Source organism: Vombatus ursinus, unplaced genomic scaffold (genome assembly GCF_900497805.2).
Source record: "Vombatus ursinus unplaced genomic scaffold, bare-nosed wombat genome assembly UNPS02015397.1, whole genome shotgun sequence".
NCBI classification, from domain to species: Eukaryota; Metazoa; Chordata; class Mammalia; order Diprotodontia; family Vombatidae; genus Vombatus; species Vombatus ursinus.
Genome location: NW_020955175.1, coordinates 166727 through 173918, shown reverse-complemented (window position 1 = coordinate 173918; position 7192 = coordinate 166727).

Sequence of the window (7192 nt, the reverse complement as noted above, 5' to 3'; positions counted from 1 at the left end):
CTTCCTTCCTTCCTTCCTTCCTTCCTTCCTTCCTTCCTTCCTTCCTTTCTTTCCCTTCCCTCTGTCCACATAGGGTACCATACCATTCCCTCTAGGTGTTCTGCCAAAAAGAATATAAATTTGATTTGCTTGAAATCTTTTTTTCCCTTAAGGACCAAACCTTCAACCCAAATAACTCTGGCTCTCATAGATAGGTCCCAGGCCAAGCCCATTGTTTGGGCCCTGATTGGATCAGAGTGGATGTCAATAGCAGTTGTTTCTGTTTTGACCAGAAACCCTGAGGGTCTTTCCCTCCCAGATAGACTTTTTTTTTGACTAGGTAAAAAGGCCATTCTCTGCCTCATTTCTTACCTAGCCTTAAGCACTGAATGGGCACTGCCGCAGTCAAACCGAGACCTGTTAAAAAATCTTACCTTAAAAGGACCAAGATCTCCCATTTCCAGTCATCCTGATCTATATCCCAACCAATGGACCCAGATGACTCTGGAGGAGAAAGTGAGGCACTTTGCACAGCCCTCCCTCACTTAAATCCAATTCACTTGCATGTCATGACATCACTTCCCTGATGCCGCAGTCTTCTTTGAGAATGAAGGACAAACAACAGCCTAACGCATAGAAGACACTTAATAAGTGTGTGTTGACTGACTTATTGACTAATAATGGCCATTCGTATAGTGATTTACAGTTTCCAAAATACTTGTGACATCTCTTTGAAGGAGATCATACAAATTTTGATTCCCCTTTTACAAGAGGAAACAGAGGCTCAGTGAGAAACTAACTTAAGGTTCCACCGTTAGTAGGGTCAGAACTGAGATTCAAATCCATATCTGCTAATTACAAACTCAAAGCTTTTCTTTCCCTTATGCTATATTATCTCAACTACCCAAGAAAAAAAAATTTACTAGATAATCTCTAAAGACCCTCATTTTTAGTGATTCAAAAAATAATTTACAAAGGGTCATTATTTCCCACCCAAGTCCTATATTTACCAGTCTCATAACACATCATATTAGGGCTATATATTTAGAGCTAGAAGAGCCTTTGTAGACAATTTAATACACCATTCTCTTTTGACTTTTGAGGAAACTGATGCCCAGGAAAGTAGTCCAATATCACATAGTAATAAAGGAAGACCTCCATTTCAAAGCCTTTGAAACTACTGTTCTTTCCATCGTATCATGGCTAGATCCAGTGACAGAGGTGGCATTTGAATCTTCTTATAATCCTGATTTTGCATTTGACATTTGCTACAGTTTTGGTTTGGAAGAGAAAATCTGGACAGATGTTTATCTATAACAAAATTCCCTAGAATAATTAACCCTTAACATAGATACTGGATTAACGTTATATTCTCCCAACAACTGGATGATAGTTTCAATATTTCCCATCCTTGTAGCAAACCATGGATCCTTTCTTTAGGCCCAGTCACCCCCCTGAATCAAAGCTACTTACCCCTTCACATATGGCATCCTAGCTTTGTCTGAGACTGAGGTGAAAGAGGCTATGTCTTTAAAATAGCTCTTCTCCCTCTCCATCCTTGGGGACTCACAGACAATACCTCAGAGAATATGAGTAGTGGTCATGGATTAAAAAATGTATTCTCCTCCTTTCACAAGCTCCTAAGTTTCTGAGACGTCACAAAGGAATTTAGTGACCTCTTCCCTTTCTCTACTTACATACACTTACATTTTCTCTTCCCTCTTCTGCATGACTTTCCTCCTACCAAGAGGTCAATAGACATGAGCTATTGGGGTTCTCTATTTAGGAACAAGAAGCAGACCAGGTAATTGTTATTCAGTAGAATAATTTATACAATTTCATAAGAACTGGGTCCTACAGTAACCTTACACAATTGTTATGGAGTAGGTCATATAATAAAAGGTCACAATTATGAAGCAAGGGGAAAAGTAGCAGCAGGCCTCACTGGTGAGTATGGGAATAAGAGAAGGTTCATTAATGTATTTGATGAAAGTAAGTCACAGGAACATAATTTGGTATCCCCTTACCCCATGATGAGTGTCTGTATGGGGCCTTGATTAAATTCTATTTTGATCCAAATCAGAAACTCACATAAACTTATTTTGCTTGGTCACAAAGGGAAGAACTAGAAACAATGGTTGGAGGAGGTTAATTAATTAACTATTCAATATCTTAAAATTAATTAATAATTTAAAATTAATAATTAATTTAAAATTAATTAAATTTAGGGAAAAATCACTTCCTTATAACTAGTTGTCTAATAATGACATGATCTGTCCCAGTAGTTTCCTATTTTTCTAAATACACATAAATATGTTGATAGATAGACTTTGTTCTGAAACCACAGAAACTCCCCAAACAAATGCTAATATAAATGTTCTTACAGACTATATTTCCTCTACCATATCCTGTCAGATATGGTAAATGTGATGTTTTGTTTTCTTGAATTTTTAAAAATCTATTACACAGGAAGATTTACTGGGCAAGAGTATATTCATAAATTAGTATCCAGTACAAGATATCAACATTTTTAATTGAATTTTTTTTCCCTGAAAACAAACTACTTTATTGCTAACAAAAGGAAGGATGTGTCCCTTTGACTGTTACAACTGTGGTAGTCACATGACCTTTATATTTGACTTGATTTTTTTTTTTAGGCAATTGGGGTTAAGTGACTTGCCCAGAGTCACACAGCTAGTAAGCATCAAATGTTTGGTCTGAGGCTGGATTTGAACTCAGGTCTTCCTGACTTCAGGGCTGATGCTCTATCCACTGTGCCACCTAGCTGCCCCGTTTGATTTGAATTTTGTTACCGGTCCAAACTAATTTTATTAATAGTTATTGTTTATATTTTAAGTCTTTGCTTTCTTCATTTTACAGGCAACATTTTCTTTTGAATTTTTTCAATTACTATTTCTTGTTGCACTGCAATTTTCCATCATCATCATTTATTGCTAATTGCTTAGCAATTACCTAGTTTTGGGGCACAAATTTTGTTTCTAGTTTTTTTAATGAAAAGTAGTGTTGCTGAGTATTTTGTGCATATGGCATGTATTTTTCTGTGACTATCATGGAGGTATAATACAAGGGGAGACATCTTTGGGGGGAAAAACACTTAAACAAAAGTAATGGAAGGGGAGGAGGAGAAAACAACATCTGGCAGTATGTTCAATCAGCCCCAATGAATGGTTCTCTAACTTTCTACTGTGAAGAGACTACTATGCTTAAATTTCTGTTCTTCAGCAGTAATATCAGTCATTATAATTAATCACTTTTAGGCTTCCTTTAAGTGCCATTTTGCTTACATTGTCACACATATACATATACACACATATATACATACATATAATTACTCATACGTATACACACATCTATATGTCTACACTACATGTTGGTATATGTGTATTATTTAATGTGAATGTATATAATATGTATTCATGTGAATTTAATATTACATATACATATATTCATACATATATATATGTGTGATATTAATTCAGACTATTCACTGGAATGTCAAATACTGAAACTTTAATACTTTGGTCACATAATGAAAAGACAAGACTCATTGGAAAAGACCCTGATGTTGGAAAAGATTGAAGACAAAAAGACTAGGGAACAGCAGAGGATGAAATGGATAGATGGTACCATGGAAATAATGAACATAAACTTGGATAGATTTCAAGAGATAGTGGAGAATAGAAGGGTCTTGCGTGCTATAGTTTATGGGGTCACAAAAACTTGGGAATTACTGAATGACTGAATAACAACAACAACAACAACAACAAATGTGTATATGTGTGCATGCATACAGACATATAAATGCCCACTCATTGATACATACACACAAATACATACAGAGGCATATAGACACATGCATGCATGCATGTAAGCAAGCACATATGGGCATATTTGCATCTGGGTGGCACAGTGGCTATAATAGGAGACCTGGAGTGAGGAAGGTCTAGATTCAAATCCAAATTCAAACACTGACTAACTGTTTTATCCTAGGCAAATCACTTAACCTCTTTCTGATTCAATTTTCTCATCTGTAAAATGAGAATAAAAATACCACCTGTCTTACAAAGTTATGGTGAAGATCATATGAAAAATTGGTAATGCTAAAGCTCTCTGTCTGTCTGTGTCTCTCATTAATACACACACATACACACATAAAATTGTTGTATAAAATTACATATGCATATATTTACATATAAAATAATTATATATAATTTTTATTATTAGTTCTCCTGAATTGACTCCTTTCTGTATCAGTTGTTATAAGCCTTCAGTCATCTCTCCAAATTCCTCATATCCAACATTTTATATGGAGCAAGAATATTTTGTTGCATTCTAAATACCATATATGTTTTTTAACCATCCCTCTGTTTATGGGTGCCTTCTTCCTAATCCAAGGTCAGCCATTAACTTTCCTCAAGATTACTGAAAAAATTAAGTTCATGAATCCCTACTTATTGAGGACTGGGGCAGTGTGATTGAATTGGCTGAAGGGATACTCCAAGTTCTTTGAGATTTGGAGAAATTTCCTTTTCCTTTATTTAATATGATGCTTTTTGTACCCAATATGAAAATAAGTATCAGTAAAAGACCATTTCCTCCATTATTATGAAATTCCTTTTAAAATATATTTTATTTATTTCATTAAATATTTTCTGATTGCACATAAAAATTATATTCACTTTTTAAAATTTTTTATTCCAAATTCTCTCCTTCCTTCCTGTTCCTACCCCATCCTCAAGAAGTCAAGCAATTATATATATATGTGTGTGTGTGTGTGTGTGTGTGTGTGTATAATACATGTTAAGTCATGCAAGACATATTACCATATTAACCATGCTGCAAAAGAAAACCCAGACAAAAAAAAAAGAAAGAAAGAAGGTAAAAATAATAAAGCATGCTTTAATCTGAGTTCAGAGTTCATCAGTTCTCTCTCCAGAGGTGGATAGCATTTTCACTTTGAATCCTTCGGAATGGCCTTGTCAGAGTAGCTAAGGCTTTCACAGTTGATTATTCTTACAATATTACTGTTACTATTACAATAATACTGTTACAATAATACTATTACTATTACCAATATTCTCCTGGTTCTTCTCACTTAATTTTGCATCATGTCATATGTCCCTAGGTTTTTCTGAAATCTGTTCATTACTTACTTCTCATAGTATAATAGTATTCCATCACAATTATATTCCACAGTTTGTTTAACCATTTCCCAATTGATGTGCATTCCCTCAATTTCCAATTCTTTGCCACCACAAAAAGAGCTGCCACATTGTTTGTTTGTTTGATTGTTTGTTTGTGCAAATATGCCCTTTTCCCTTTCCCTTGCTCTCTTTGAAATACAGACCTAGTAGTGGTTTGCTGCCCAACCACTCTAGGAAAAATGCCAGAAATATAACAGATGTCTGTACACAATGCTTATTGATCTGAACAAGGCATATGTCAGTCATTAGGGCTTGTGGAAGATCATGGCAAAATATGTTCGCCCAAAGAAGTTCATTATACACCAGTTTCATAGTGGCATGTTTTCACAGGTTCTAGATAATGGATGATGCTCTTGTGCTTTTCCAGTCATCAATGGAATGAGGCATGACTGTGTGCTCGCTTCCATGCTTTTTAACATGATGGTTTCATCAAAGTTGTTAGATATCTTCAATGGGAACAGAATGGTATCACAGTCAGCTACTGCACTGATGGTAAATCATTTAACCTGAAAAGGATACATGCCAAGACTAGAGTATCGGGAGAGTTGGTGCATGATTTTTGTTTGCAGATGACTGTGAATTCAATGCAGCTTCTGAGGCTGAGGTGCAAGAATATGAATTAATTCTCTGCTACTTGCGCTAATTTTGGCCTGACAATTAACACCAAGTAAATAAAGGTTCTCCATCAGCCAGCACCAAACCATCCATATGTGGAACCATTGGTTACCACAAATGGAGAAATTTTGAATGTTAAGTTAATTTACCGTGGTAGCATAATTTCCAGAAATGTCTATATAGATAATAGGTTTGACACATGCATTGCCACAGCAAACTCAGTATTTGGGAGGCACTGAAGGAAAACATTGGAAAGAAGAGGTATTAGGCTGCCTACCAAACTGAAGGTCTACAGAGCCATTGTGCTGACTTCATTGTTGTATGCCTATGAAACCTGGACACTCTACCAGGGCAATGCCAGAAAACTGAATTGCTTCCATTTGAATTGTCTTAGGAAGATTCTGAGGATCATCTAGCAATATAAGGAACCAGATACTGAAGTCCTTTCTCAAGTTGAACTGCCAAGCATTCAAACTCTACTGAAGAAAGCTTAACTCCTTTGGGCTGGCCATATTGTTTGAATGTCAAATGTATAGTTACCTGAAAGACAATTTTACAGAGAAATCATACAAGGCAAGCACTCACATGCTGGTCAGAAGAAACAATACAAGGACACTCTCAAAGTATCTCTGAAGAACTTTGGAATCAGTTGGGTAACATGGGAGACACTGGCACAGTGCCCACATCAAAGAAGGTGCTGTGCTCTATGAGCAAAGCAGAATTGTATGTATCCCTAAAGAGCCATGAGATGTGTAAATTTAGAGACACCTGTACTCCAAATGTTCATGTGAATTATTTGTAGCTGACCTGTGGTAAAGTCTTCTAAGCTCCTATTGCTCTGATAATCCACAGTAGGACATACTGTACCTTGACCCCAACATAGTGATATCATTTTGGTCCTCTTCAAGAACAAAGGACAACAACTAACCTCTATCTGATATAGTTTGAAATATGGTACTGCTAGGCCTCCTTTTTTCAATTTTTTTTTCATTGATTCCCTTTATATTCTTGACCTTTTATTCTTTCAGATGAATATATACATACATATTTATCAACATATACATATATATATAATTCTTAAAACACAACCATTTCTTTTTTCCTTTTAAGATGCTACTTTTTGTACTCAATATGAAAGTAGTTTTTAATTAAGACAGTTATATATTTTTCTTTAACCACATATGAAATTCTTAAAACACGAAAGATTCAAAATCACACATTAACAAATACTTACATAATAAAATAATAAACCACCACAATCATGTTAATTTTGTCAAAGAATAAAAAGCACTTTTATAAGACTGCTAAACATGCATTTCGAGGTTACTGTGACCCGTTTTACATGAATACTTCACAAGGTCCAGACATCTTGT